Source organism: Plecotus auritus, assembly GCF_963455305.1.
Source record: "Plecotus auritus genome assembly, chromosome: 9".
NCBI lineage: Eukaryota > Metazoa > Chordata > Mammalia > Chiroptera > Vespertilionidae > Plecotus > Plecotus auritus.
The window spans coordinates 129471535-129487582 of NC_137783.1; positions in this window are offsets into that span (position 1 = coordinate 129471535).

Consider the following 16048-nt stretch of genomic DNA (forward strand, 5'->3'; position numbering starts at 1 on the left):
TTATAGGACATTTACCCCCTGGGGCCTGCCTGGGGACTGTCACTGGGCTTGCTGGGGCCTGGATCTGGGCTGGAGCAGGGTCTGACACTGACTGAGAACCTTCAGTCATCATGAAGGCGGCCGCGAGCATCAGGTAGTGTCACCAGAGACAGACCAGCACTCACCACCTTCGCCACGTCCCGTCCGCTCTAATCCTCCTGTTCTTCTACACGCATCTGTGAAAGTCTCCTCCTCTCTCCCACCCCACGCTCACCGCTCACTCCGACCTCCGCTCCGCCTCCACAAAGCAGTGACGTCAGGACTCCGCGTAACGTCACTGGTTGCTAGATGCCAGTCGGGGCGGCCCCAGTGACCAGTTTATGGTAAATTAGTTTTCATTCTGAGACAGAGCCTGGGAGCCTTATTTTCGGGGGATGCCTTATATTTCACTCAGAAGGAAACCTGTAAGTAGGTCTTATTTTCGGAGGATGTTTTATTTTCGGGAAACATGGTAGTAGCCCTGCGCACGAATTCGTGTGCCAGTAGCTCACTGCCACCCTCCATTAGCTCTCCGCCCACTGCCCTGCCCTCCTGTAGCTCCCCCTGCCCTCTGCATCCCCCTCATAGCTTGCTGCCCTGCCCCCTCTTGAAGCTCTCTGCCACCCACTTGTAGCCAGTAGCTCGCTGCTACCCTCCTGTAGCTCTCCGCCCACTGCCCTGCCCTCCTGTAGCTCCCTCTGTCCCCTACCCCCCTCATAGCTTGCTGCCCTGCCCCCTCTTGTAGCTCTCTGCCCCCGGCTTGTTGCTCGCTGCCCCACCCTCCTGCTGATCCGTGATCCGGTTGTTGTGCGTTTGGTCGTTATGCTTCAAGGCGCAACGACCATTTGCATATTACGTCTTTATTATATAGGAAGGATTGAAAGTGATTTTAACAATCAACCCCCTCCCTGTCACTGCACATAGGGAAACTAAAGCCCAGAGGAGAGAGATTGGTCCATAGTGCGCAAGATTTGTACAGTTCTATCCATGGAATTTTCTGGTTACACTTTACCTTATTTGTTCTCTTTAGAGCCAGATCACAAATCAGACTTTGCCTTACGTTATTATAGGACCAGGGGGTGTTACTTGTTCAGGTTTTGGCAGTCATACAAGAACAACCAGCTGGGAGCTTTCATGATGATAGTCTTCTGCAGAACAGGTGTGTTTAAAAAGTTTTGTGCTAATTCCAAGCAGGTGCCAAACCTGTCTTTTCATATATACTCAAGAGCTCGGCTGAGCAAAAGTAACTAATCCTTGCATCATATACCTCATATCATTGTTAGGAAAATGACACTACTTAATTACCTCTTCATAATGTTAAGTTTCATAAGATAAAGCAACCCAATAGAAAATCCAGAATTACCCCTGCTATTAGCTTTCTAATTTCCTTTTGGAACTTTAACAGTCTAGAGACTCTAGGGCCAGTGGTCAGCAAACTCATTAGTCAACAGAGCCAAATATCAACAGTACAACGATTGAAATTTCTTTTGAGAGCCAAATTTTTTAAACTTAAACTTCTTCTAACGCCACTTCTTCAAAATAGACTCGCCCAGGCCGTGGTATTTTGTGGAAGAGCCACACTCAAGGGGCCAAAGAGCTGCATGGGGCTCGCGAGCCGCAGTTTGCCGACCACGGGTCTAGGCACGTGGATCCTTGCCCTCTGCCATTCGTAGCCTTGTAACATTGGTCAAGTAACTGGGCTTTCTGGGCCTACAGTTTCTTAACCTAGCAGATGAATAAAATGTCCGTAATCGGTGGTTTGAATATTTTTAAAGTGGTGGCATCCAGGCTGGATGAGAAAGAAAAGTGAAGTGAATTGGGTTTTTATTTAAATTAGAGCTAGCCCGGCTCAGCTGGCCACTCTCTTAGTACCGTCGGGCCTTCCTAAGAGATGACTGCCATCTGTAATGGGGTTTTGATTTCCTCCTTCATTCAATTGTTAAGATTAGCTTTTTAGAAACTTTTACAATTAATTTCTAATGTTACTGGATTGTAGTCACAGAATATGCTCAGAAACACTCTTATTTGGCCCCATGAAAGTGAAATCCTATGGTTGTCTCCTTCTCTCAGCCTGGTGATGTACCCTGGTTTGTACTGACATTTTGAGTACTTGCTGTGACCTTGTGTTGCTATGAACTGAGTTGCTATTTTGGTCCAATCAACAACAAAATACTCGTTTCTGAGTATTTGTTTCATAAGTGCTTAAAAGCCTCTGTGTTTATATGTTGTGTTCACATTTCTATATAATATTTCACAATAGCAAATACACACACACACACACACACACACACACACACACACACACACACACACACTACTGTCTTTGAGCTAAACAACCATCTACTCTTCTCTCCCCATATCCTAAAAAGCTTTTCCGCCTAGAAGCAAAACTCTTGCTTTCTTATATTTCATAAAGTGTTCTATTTATTTCCCACATGGCTCATATTATATTTTCCTTTAAACCTCCCATAAAGTAACTTTTCTAAAAAATCTATTTCACTCAAAACTGATGCTTACAGGTCATATCACACTACATTGCAGATATCATACCCATATCCATATTTATGTTACAACTATGTGAATGGTCAGGTTACATCAGGTTGATAAGAAATTTATTATAACTCTAGTTAAGTAAGTGGGAAACTTAATATTTTAAAGAGGAAAGGGAGTTTAGATCACTCAGTTCAATCCCCTCAGATACAGAAAGAGAAATTAAGGAAGAGTGAACTTCCCAAGGTTATCCAGTTCATTGGTCTGGACTTAGTATCATCCTGAACTGCTTCATTATTTCTTTGAAAAGAAAAAATAAATAAATAAACCAAAAAATAACAGTATTCCACACAACTTTGATCCTAATCAAGAAAATAATTGTAAATTATGTTGTGTCTCAGCATTGATAGTATGTGATTTAGATTCAGTCAAGTTTAGAAATCATCATTCCTTGAATCAGTTAGTGGTTGTAAGCATCATTGAATAGTCTCAGCATCCTATATAATCCTATATAATAAAAGAGTAATATGCAAATTAACCATCACTCAGCTACACCCACCAGCCACGCCCACCAGCCAATCAGGAGTGAATATGCACATAAACCCAACCAAGATGCCTATGGCCACAGAGAGCAGGAGGGAGGCTTGGGTTTCCCCAGCAATGGAGGAAACCAAGCTTTCCACCTGCCCTTGCCAGCCTAGGCCTCCACTCAAGGCTACAAAGTTCCAATGATAGAAGATACATAAACCCAAACAGAAATAGCAGCAGCCACAGAGCTGGAGAGAGCAGGAGGCTAGGGTTGCCCCCGGTGATGGAGGAAGCCAAGCTGTCCGCACACCCTGGCTGGCCCAGGCCTCCACTTAAGGCTACAAAGTTTCAATTATAGAAGATACATAAATCCCAAAAATAATGGCTGCCACCACGGAGCAAGCAGAAGGCTTGGCTCCACTCCAGGCTACAAAGTTTCAATTGTAGAAGATAAATAAACCCCAGATACCAGAGCCTCCGCTTGGGTAGTCAGGGGCCGTGGCCGGCCTGTAAACCACCACAGGCCCCTCAACCAGGCTGCCCCACGCCCCAAGGGAACCCCCACCCTGATCCGGGACACCCTTGAGGGCAAACCAGCTGGCCCCCACCTGTACACCAGGTCTCTATCCTATCTAATAAAAGAGTAATATGCAGATTGACCATCACTCCAACACACAAGATGGCTGCCCACATGTGGTCAAAGATCCTGCCCCCATGTGGACACAAGATGGCCACCACAAGATGGCCAGCAGGGGAGAGCAGTTTGGAGGGATCAGGCCAGCAGGGAGGGCAGTTGTGAGCAATCAGGCCAGCAGGGGAGGGCAGTTGGGGGTGACCGGGTCTGCAGGGAAGGGCAGTTGGAAGGGACCCAAGCCTGCAAGGGAGGGCAGTTAGGGTGACCAGGACTGCAGGAGAGGGCAGTTAGGGGTGACCAGGCTTGCAGGGGAGGGCAGTTGGGAGGGACCAGCCCTCAAGGGAGGGCAGTTGGGGGTGATCAAGCCTGCAGGGGAGGGAAGTTAGGGGTGACCAAGCCAGCAGAGGAGGGAAGTTGGGGGCGACCAGGCCTGCAGGGAAAGGCAGTTGGGAGGGACACAGGCCTGAAGGGGAGAGCAGTTCGGGGTGACCAGGCCTGCAGGGGAGGGCAGTTAGGGGTGACCAGGCCTGCAGGTGAGGGCAGTTGGGGGAGACCCAGGCCTGCAGGGGAGAGCGATTGGGGGGTATCAGGCCTGCAGGGGAGGGCAGGTAGGGGTGACCAGGCCTGCAGGGGAGGGCAGTTAGGGGTGACCAGGCCTGCAGGGGAGGGCAGTTAGGGGCAAACAGGCTGGCAGGGGAGCAGTTAGGCATCAATCATGCTCACAGGGGAGTAGTTAGGGGGTGATCAGGCTGGCAGGCAGAAGCAGTTAGGGACAATCAGGAAGGCAGGAAGGCAAGCAGTTGGGAGCCAGCAGTCCTGGATTGTGAGAAGGATGTCTGAGTGCCCGTTTAAGCCCGATCCCGGTGGGATCGGTCTTAAATGGGCAATTGGACATCCCTCGAGGGGTCCCAGATTGAAGAGGGTGCAGGCTAAGCTGAGGGACACCCCCTTCCTCCATGCACGAATTTCTAGGCCTCTAGTTTTAAAATAAACAACTTCTGGCACTGGATGTCCTCCCTTCCCCACCTCTTTCAAGATTATAAGTAGCTCCAATGATTTTGGTGTCCATATTGGCCAGTTTATTTAAGGGGTTTAATAAGACTAATGTAAGTTCTTCCACAGAGTCAGACTACAAACAATTTTTGCCTTAGTCATGAAGCCTATAAAAGTAGGGGTTTCCCATCAATAGCTAATTTAATATCTAATATTTAACAAGTAGTCTGGAGAGACTTTTACTTAAAAACAAAAATTTTAGTGAAATATTTCAATTCATTTTTGTGTTTCTGAGGATGAACTAGTCAAATGTAATTATCTTCTTTCAAAATTCTTTATTGATAGTGATAAACTCTCTTAGCCCTTTTTTTGTCTGTGAAGCTCCTGATTCCACCTTCAATTTTGAATGATAGCCTTGCTGGGTATAGTATTCTTGGAGTCTGCAGAGGCAAGATTTTTTAAAGGAAAGAAAAGGGGAAAAATAGATACAGAGGCAAAGAAGCATTGAACAGACTGTCAAACTACAGCGGGAAGGCAGAGGAGTTGTTTTTTTTTTGGGGGGGGGAGGGCTGTAAGAGATCAACTGAAGGACTTGTACGCATGCATATAAGCATAACTAATGGATGAAAGACACTGGGGGGAGGGGCAGGTAAAGGCATGTACTGGGGGGAAGGAGAGGCTGGGGAGAGGTCAATGGGGAAAAAAAGAGACATATGTACTGCTATTTGTAATACTTCAAACAATTAAAAAATAAATTAATTTAAAAAATTCTTTATTGAACTTTTTATAACTGTTTTTCATACATGACATGAAACATTTGGCCAGATATATATCCTGACACTGACTAGCATTTTGAAAGTGATACATAGTGGACATCTACATTTGGAATATAGAGTTTTTGCAATATAGAGCTGAAACTATCGTAGTTGTTTTTTCCCAAAAACTCTTCACTTAAGGCTCTTCACTTCCTCACTGGTTTCCTTCTGCCAACCAGTTGAAAATATTGGCTAAGCATCTGTCTTGACCTCCTGTACTTTTTTCTTCCTATCCTTCTCTTCCAAGAGCCTACTGTTTATATAAGTTAAGTCCTGACCTCTGTGTGAACAACATCTCAATTATGTCTCCCACTCTTACCTCTCTCTCAGGCTCCTGATACATTACAAATTACAGAATGGTTATTTATGTAAATTATATCATGTACTGAATTGCTCCAAACTTAAACCAAAGTTATGTCTGAAACAGCCTATGGTACCTCACACCAGCCTGAATTTTCAGCTGACTTGGTAAATGGAAAACGTTTGTCATGTTCAGGTCTCCTAGTGTTTGCAAAATTAGCCCAAACTACAATTTTTTTTTTAATTTCTATCTCTCCCTTTTCTACACTCTTCAGCCAGCTGTAGAATCCTGATGTTTCTTTTGTAATGTTACTTATATATTTTGCTTTCTACTGCCACAACCTTAATTGGAGCTTCCACTTAACATTAGGAATTCCTGGATGATCTATGAGGATCTATCTATGACTTTTTCATAATTTTCTACATACGATTGTCAGATACAGCTTTTAAGGTTGGGTGGGCAGGATATTAAAAGACCGTGTTACTCACCCTGGGAAAATGTAATTGGAAAATCTAACCATTCTAAGCTCTTTCAAAGATGACAGCTAAATCAGCTTGCATAACGGCAAATAGAGCCTACCCACCTGCTTAGTTTCTAATGCAATTAACTGAAAGTTATGTCCTCCTACATACTTTTTCATAACTAATGTGATCTATACCACATAGCATTTTTACAGCAGTGATAGTCAACATGAAAAACTCTTTTTAATAATTTTCGGCTGTCTTTCTTTCTGGTCTACTGAGTTTCTAAGCAAATGTTCTTTTGTTCCCTCTCACAGGCCTGCAAAAGTACTCATCTCATCATGGTCTTGAGAAGGGTGTGTGGGCTGCCAATGGCATATATAATGAAGGTGAGGATGGAGTTTCAGGCAATCCTGCCAACTTTGCTCTTCAGTATAATGAATTAACAACTTCAGAGTCTTTGTGGGCTGTGAAAATTTAACACAAATTTTCAGTATCATATTATTAATTATCAATGTAGCTCACCATGCAGTTTGCAGAGCACATTCACATCTGTAATTTATTTCATTTCATCCTAAGCTTCTCGTGAAATTGCTTTGCCTTACAAATGTCTAATATAAGAGCTTACATACAAAGACCTTTGCACCACTTGTTTTAAGAAATGTATTTACATTAAAAGATAATAACTTGGTAATCTCATAGTAAGTATTAATAAATTAATCAGCAAAAGACCACTGTGCAAATCATTTAATATACATTTTCCTATAACTTTTGATATAAGATATTTAATGTAAATTTTGTTTAGTAACTATTTAATTTATATAGATAGGAATACACACATATCTACGCTAATAAAAGAGAAATATGCCAATTGACTGTACCTCCATGGCACCCACCAGCCAATCAGGAGTGGGTATGCAAATTAACCCAACAAAGATGGCAGGTTAATTTGCATACGTGGGTGCAGAGTGAAGACTGAAGTCTCTGGCCTGAGCAAAGACTGAAGACTGAAGACTGAAGACTGAAGAGGCTTGGCTTCTCTGCTGTGGCCGGAGCGAAGGCCTGGGTCCCGGGTGCCAGAGGAAAACCAGTGCCACAGCCAGGGAAAGGAAGGCCTATTGCATGAATCTTCATGCAACAGGCCTCTAGTGTATATATAAAAGAGAAAAATGCCCTAAAAGCCTTTAAAATTTAGTAAACACACATACAAATAATAACAATAATAATAATAAACCGGCACAATAGACAAAATCAGATAAATCCAAAATATACTTACCAATCAACTACTTTTTGAGGTCCAGTCATAAAGAGAATAAGCCTATTGGTTAACCAAATGATTGGTAATTGGCTAATAATTACATTTTAAGAGTAAACAGAGATTAAATCATTCAGAAGGTAGATAGTTCAAGCAAGAGAACATAAAAACAGAGAAGCAAACATTGGCAATACTTGTTAGAGAACTGTTCATGGAAGAATTAACTCTGGCCCAAGAGATCCCCGTCCCAACACCAAACTGAGATGAGTACATTGAGCCATCATAGCCTAATGCTATTAATCTTTCAGATCATTGCCTTGCCTTAGATTTACAGAATCTATTTTCCAGTGCATGTGGTGTGGAAGTGTGTGTTTCGTAGAATGTATGTGCTAAATATGTGCTATGACTGCTAGTCCTCAAAGCAGAACTTTTTCCCCTAACGTAATCATAATTTTATCAGTATTTATTGGTATTATTTTATTATAGGTTTATTGAGATATTATTGACATATAATATATGTAAGTTTAAGGTATACAATGTGATGATCTACTACATATGTATAACATGGCATATAATACACATATGTATTCAATAAGGTTTTATACTAAAGTTGGTTAACACCTCCATCCCCTCACATAATTAGCTTTTTTAGTGATGATGACTTTTAAGATTTACTCTCTTAACAACTTTCAAGTATATAATACAGTTTTTTTCATTATAGCCACCATACTGTACATTAGGCCCCCCAGAATGCCATTCATCTTATAGTTGGAAGTTTGTACCCTTTGACCAGCATCTCTCCATTTCCCACCACCACCACCACCAGTTCCTGGTATCATTATTTTACTCTGTTTCTACTGAGTTTGGTTTTTGTAGGTTACATATATAAGTAAGAACATAAAGAACTTGTCTTTCTCTCTCTGACTCAATTCACTTAGCATAATGCCCTCAAGGTCCATCCATGTTGTCACAAAGGACAGGGTTTTCTTCTTTTTTGACATTGAATAACATTATATTGTACACATTACTTTATCCCTTCATCCACTCGTTAGCTTAAGTGTTTCCATGTCTTGGCTATTTTGAACAATGCTGCAATGAACACAGAGAGCAAGTGTCTCTTTGATAATCTGTTTTTTATTTCATTTTGATATATACCCAAAAGTGGGATTGCTGGATCATATGGTATTTCTACTATTTAAAAAAAAATGAGGAACCTCCATACTTTCGCTAATAGTAATTATGCCAATTTACATTCCCACCAACAGCTCACAAGGGTTTTCTTTTCTCTAGTCTCCAATACTTTTTCCCTATTGTCTTTTTTTCTTTATTGATTAAGGTATTACATATGTGTCCTTATCCCCCCATTGCTCCCAAACCCCACTCATGCCCTCACCCCCCTGGTGTCTGTGTCCATTGAATAGGCTTATATGCATGCATACAAGTCCTTTGATTGATCTCCTCCCCTAACCCCCACCCTCCCCTGCCCTACCTTCCCTCTGAGGTTTGACAGTCTGATTGATGCTTCTCTGTCTCTGGATCTGTCCCTGTTCATCAGTTTATGTTGTTCATTATATTCCACAAGTGAGTGAAATCATGTGATATTTATCTTTCTCTGACTGGCTTATTTCGCTTAGCATAATGCTCTCCAGTTCCCTCCATGCTGTTACAAATGGTAAGAAGTATTGTCTTTTTAATAATAGCCATTCTGACAGGTGTAAGGTGATATCTCATTGTGATTTTGATTTGCATTTCCCTGATGACTAGTGATGTTGAGAATCTTCTTATGTACCTGTTGGCCACTTGTAAGCCTTTGGAAAGGCTTGTTTATTCAGTTGCTTGCCCGTATTTTAATTGTATTACTTGTTTGTTTTGCTTTTGAGTTGTATATATTTTATATATTTTTATGTTAATCCCTTATCAGGTAGATTGTTTGAAAATATTTTCTCCAATTTCTGCAGGTGGTATATAGAGAAATTATCAGAAGTTTCTACACACCCAAAAGTAATATTACAAAATGGAAATTAGCAAGGAGAAATGGTAAATTAATGAATAATCGCAGGTATAAAAGCAAACTCTTAGATAATATTTATGACAGTAAGAATATTAGGAGGCTTGTATTTACTGAATTATTTTATGTGCCAAGTACTGTGTTAAGATTTTTTGTGTGGGTTCATTGATTCCTCCCAACTCTATGAGGCCAGCACTACTATCATATACAGGCAAAGTGAATGAAGATTATGCACGTGATGTGACTTGTCTGTGGTCTCGCTACTTCTGCCCTCATAGGGGGCTGAACCAGGATTTGCAACCTGGTCTGTCTTCTGAAGAGACAGAACTCTCGACCATTCATAGATATTGGCTTGATCCTAAACACCAGTAACACAAAAAATTTCTACCTACTGTAGAAATCATAATTAGACGTATTTTAATTGCTAGCTGATTTGACCCCATCCACATTCAAGGCCAGATTGGGTGACTCTAAAATTAGCACTCTTTTCACAACTAAGGCTATTTAAAAATATTATTGCATTAAATATCAGAGACCTATAACTAAGGTTCAGAGGAATAAAATGTATTCAGGCACACCCTTAGGAAGTAACAGAGCATAAACTCTAACTGAAATCTTCTGAGGTGAAGGCTGCATACTTTCTTAGCTGTCTCCCTGTTTGGAAACCAAAGACCGAGTATTATGCTATGCATAACAATCACCAGACTGAAGGTACAATTTGGTGATGCATCTGTTAGAAAAAGAAAAAGGAAATAAAACTTAGAATAAGACTAATAGTTGGGGAGACACGACCAACTGGCATATAATAATCAGAGAACAACCCACAGTTCTATATAATTAAGTGCTGAATTATCTAGCAAGGATAAAGAAGCTCAGAAGAGATTTGGTGTGGGCAGGTGTATTTAGAGAAGAGGTAGGGCATACCTAGGCCTCAGAAGACTTGGATGATGAACAGCAGGTGGAAAACATTCCTAAAAGAGGTAATGGAGAGAAGTACTTTGGTTATTTTTGTGAGGCAGGTAAAGGGATACATTCTGAACCAAGCTGAGGAAATGTACTGGGGAAGAGAGAGAAATCGGGTAGATAAATTAGTTTTGGCAAGATTAGAATTTTTTAAATGTTTAATTTTGTTTTACCCATACATCTACATAACTTTATAAATGCATAAATGTGGTAATACGCTAGCTTTGGAATATATAGTCCTTTTTCCCTTTTTTGTCTTTCTTCTCTTCATTTCCTCTTCTATCCAGCCATGTTAACCCACCCACTCATGTTAACAACCTAGTCTGTAGCTTTCTATATTTTTCCCTCCTGTTCAAGTAATCAGACTTTATAGTAGGATAAATCATAATTTCCATATTGCTGGGTATAAGTTTTGTTTTTAGTGTTTTGATACCAAGATCAATAATGCAATATGCATCCTGACATATAGGCCATTATTTATAACTGTGTTGTTTGGATAGACTTCTGCAAGCTAGATTATTGGTTAAAATAGTTTAAATGCTTCACAGTTCCAAAACCATGTATGAAAGAAGGCTTTTCCCAATATCCCCTATAAAAATAGATATCATGGCTTCTTTCCATTTTTGCTAGTGTGAAAAGCTTAACTGTATGCCATGTAATTTTGATTTATATATCCCTGATTACCAGAGAAAATATCTTTCCCATTTTAAATAATGTAATTCTTTTATATTAGGATCTGATAATGTGGTCTATAAATACTCTACATGTTTCTCTCTCTCTTTTTGCTTTTATTTTATTTTTTCTTCTTTTTGGCTGTTTTTCATCAGTCAGGAAAGCAGAATGAGAAATTCATTAAATATTATGGAATACGCTTTTATTACAGGAATAAAAACTTACACAATTATAGGAGTTATTAGAGAATAATGGTCCAAGATGGGATGGGGGGGATCAGGGTGAAGGCACTGACCAGCCCTACTGAAGCACTGGTGTGGCAGACACTTCAGAGCTAGTTAGGGAATTGGAAGTGGGACCAGGATGGAGTCCCGGTGAAGCAGCCTATGGAAAGGCTGCTGTCTCCATATCTGCTGGCGGCCTGGCATTTCCATGGGAAAAAAGAGCTGGACGTGGTACCAGGAAGAACAAGGGCTACTTTAGATCCACTGGCACCTCTGTGTCGTTCTGTCATTGCTCCTAAACACAATGACCTTCAGAGTGCAGTGGCTGCTGCTTCTCAGTATTCCTAGTCCTGCACAAACTTCTCTTTTGTTCAGCTTTAACCTGGGACCACACAGGAAAGGAAATTCTGAAGACATAGTTGTAGCCTAGCAAAGTGAACAGAAAACAGACGTGATGAAGCACACGATCAATGTAAGTAAATAAATGTACACAAAATACAAAGCTAATATATGTACTTATAAACTTCTGTTAAATTAAGTTCATTGGCTGCAGTAAGTTATATAGATCTTTTATTGCACTTTTGTTTACTTTAATCAATTATATTAAAATTTTAGAGACATATACTGTCTTCCATTACAATTGCAAGGCTATTAATTTCTTGATTATCTAATAATTTTACTTTTGTATTCAAAGCCATATGGTTTAATGCATAAAATATATGACTGTTGTATATCTTATTTATAAACTGTACCTTTACCTAATGTGCCTCTTTAATATTTATCCTTCTAACATGAAATTCTATCTTGACTATATTAATATTGTTAGACTTGCTTACTTTTTAATTTTCATTTAACTGGGACCACTTTGACCAATGCTTTTTTACTTTGCCCTACATATTTTTATTCTTTACAAAGTACACATTTTTATTTGAATCACATTTACTAGTAAGTCTCTGTCTTTTGTGAAAAAAAAATAAGTCTTTTTATATTGGAAATATTGGTTGACATACTTGAATTTATTCATTCCATTTTGCTTTGAACCTATTTTTTGAACCCACTTTTTATGTTCACTGTTGAATATACATTTTCCTTTTTCTTATTTTGCCTGGTTTGATCAAGGTGCAATATATTTCATTTATTTTCTCCTTGGATATATTACAGTTATTTTCCCATTGATTAATATTACATTCAGTTTTTTCTTGTGCTCATAATCATATGTTTTAAAATAAATTGTTTTGTCTATTAAAGTACATTCTTATATTTGCCTCTTATTTTACCTCCTCCCCAATAAAAGAAGGTCTTAATATTGTTTTAGTTTTCCACTTTTCCTTTCTCATTCTTTGATTCTTCATTATACTCCTGTAACATTTTTCTCCACCCCCAACCCCACCCCACTTCCAACTACTTAGATTTGTTGAAATAATTGATAATAAGAATTTATTTTATAGTGTTTCCTTTCTTTTCAATATCTTTTTACAGTTCTTACTAGAGGCCCAGTGCACGAAATTCATGCACGTGGAGGGGGTGTCCCTCAGCCAAACCTGCACCCTCTTCAATCTGGGACCCCTTGAGGGATGTCCGACTGCTCATTTAGGCCTGATCCTAAATGGGCAGTCGGACATCCCAGTCACAATCCAGGACTGCTGGCTCCCAACTGCTCACCTGCCTGCCTTCCTGATTGCCCCTAACCGCTTCTGCCTGCCAGCCTGATCACCCCCTAACCACTCCCCTGCCAGCCTGATTAATGCCTAACTGCTCCCCTGCCAGCCTGTTTGCCCCTAACTGCCCTCCCCTGCAGGCCTGGTACCCCCCATCTGTTCTCCCCTGCAGGCCTGGGTCCCCCACAATTGCCCTTCCCTGCAGGCCCGGTCACCCCCAACTTCCCTCCTCTGCTGGCCTGGTCACTCCTAACTGCCCTCCCCTGCAGGCTTGATCACCCCCAACTGTCCTCCTTTGCAGGCCTGGTCCCTCCCAATTGCCCTCCCCTGCTGGCCATCTTGTGGTGGCCATCTTATGTCCACATGAGGGCAGGAACTTTGAGCACATGGGGGCAGCCATCTTGCGTTTTGGAGTGATGGTCAATCTGCATATTACTCTTTTATTAGATAGGATAGAGGTCTGGTGCACGGGTGGGGGCCAGCTGGTTTGCCCTAAAGGGTGTCCTGGATCAGGGTGGGGGTTCCCTTGGGGCGTGGGGCAGCCTGGGCAAGGGACCTATGGTGGTTTGCAGGCTGGCCACACCCCCCGGCGACCCAAGTGGAGGCCATTGAATCTGGGATTTATTTATCTTCTACAATTGAAACTTTGTAGCCTGGAGCGGAGCCAAGCCTTCTGCTGGCTCCGTGGTGGCAGCCATTTCTGTTGGGATTTATTTATCTTCTATAATTGAAACTTTGTAGCCTTAAGTGGAGGCCAAGGAAGGCCAGGGCTGCAGAAGCTTGGCTTCCTCCATCGCCTGGGGAAACCCTAGCCTCCTGCTCTCTCCAGCTCTGTGGCTGCCGCCATTTTTGTTGGGATTTATTTATCTTCTATAATTGAAACTTTGTAGCCTGGAGTGGAGGCCTGGGCCTGCAAGGGCAGGCAGAAAGCTTGGCTTCCTCCATTGCCAGGAGGCTTCCTCCATTGCCAAGCCTCCCTCCTGCTCTCTGTGGCCACAGCCATCTTGGTTGGGTTTATTTACATATTCACTCCTGATTGGCTGGTGGGCGTGGCTGGTGGATGTGGCTGGTGGGTTTATCGGAAGTATGGTCAATTTGCATATTACTCTTGTATTAGATAGGATAATAAGTATTCAAGTGTATTATTATCCATTTGAATGTAATCAAATAGATAAACATTTTATACTATTTCTAGGGGCCCAGTGCATGAATTCATGCACCTTGAAAGGAACTGTGGGCACAGGGGTGGGTCTCAGCCCATCCTCTGCTCCCCTGCCTGGTCCCCAGTCTGCCAGCAGCCCTGCTCCCACCACCACTACTCCCACGTGCTGATGGAGCTGGCCCAGCTTGCACCCACTGACAGTGTGGAGTGATTGGGGCCTGCCCTGGGCCGACGATGCTGTCAGTGGGTGTGAGCGGCATCTGCCACCCCAATCACCCCTCAGGAGCAGGGGGAAGTGGGGAAGCCCTCAGGGGCAATTGAGGCCAGGGCCAGCACCAGCACCAGCAGCGGGTGCAAGTGCTGAGCAGGACCGCAGCGCAGGGGAGCAAAGAATTTTTAGTAACTACCAGAGGCTTGCCCAGATGACAGCAACCAGTGCCCCGCCTTGGTCTGGCACCCCATCTCACCTCCACCATCCCACCATGACCACCGCCCACCATGATTCACATGCTCCCCCTGGTGGTCAGTGTACATCATAGTGACAGCATTGTTCAGTTGTTCTGCCTTTCGGTCTATTTGCATATTAGGGTTTTATATAGATAGATATGTTACTCTTCCTATTTTATCTTGAGTTCTCACTCTCCTGATTGATCGTTTTTTAGTTGAATCTTTTCTTAAAAGTTTAATAATACAGATTATGTAAGTTATATATTTGTTAAATTATTGCAGATCCTCAGCTGTCTTCCTATACTTGAGAATAAATTATAACATGTCTAGGTATGTGATTCTGGGATGAAATCATTTTTATCAATCTGAAAATGCTATTCTAGATTCCAGCATTGCATATTAAAAAATCTGATGTCAGTATCTTTTCTGTTTTCCTTAGCCAATATTTTACTGACTCCCAAGCTACAAATATCTAATTTGGGAATTGGAAAATATAATCACTATAGTTAACAGGCAAAATTGCCTGAAAAGGACCATATGCAAATCTTGTTTTTATAGCATAATGTAATGCTATAAATTTTTTTCCAAATGTTCAACCATTGTTTTACAATAAAACACCCCAAAATTAGAAGACTTAGAACTGGGCTTATATAACCATTTGCTTTCTATTATTAAGCAATTACAAAGATGTACTGTTTCTTCTGGTATAAAGCTTGCAAGGACTAAAAATATATATTCTGACTGAATTTGGCACATAGATTCCAAGTATATATTTGTTAAATGTACAGAAAGGAAAACATGTAGTTTTATTCTACTACCTGTAGAAATTATATGAGGGGAGGAAGAAGAACATTATAAAGGGTGGGGCAAAAGTAAGTTTATAGTTGTTCATATGAAAATAATGCAATAATTAATAATACAAGAATAAACCCTGTGTTTTGTGTACTTACAACTATATACCTACCTTTGCCCCACCCAGTATGATATAAAGTTGAGTTGCTGAAAGTTTTTTAATTATTCAATGAGACTTGCCTAGATTTTTTTACTTTAATAAATACAAAGTCTATAATTGATATATTGGTTATTGATCTATAAATCATTTCAAGTTGCCAAAACTGATTTTTAAAGTAATGGTAATGCTGTCTCATTAGTTAAATCATTAATTCAATAATGACTTCCTCCTGTAACTTTTGTTTTGTCCAACTTTTTTCTCTTTATCATATTATAATGTCTAATTTCAGACTCTACTCAAGTTCAGATTCCCACAAAGCTTCTCTTTGTAGATTGAATCAAGGGGATTTTCTGTACTGTTTCCACTATTTTCCTTCAGGAGAGATAGTAATAACCCTGGTCAAACCACCCATAAGGATTATATTTATGAAGTGGAAGTGAAATTCTCTTCCAGCAGACAAGAATCCT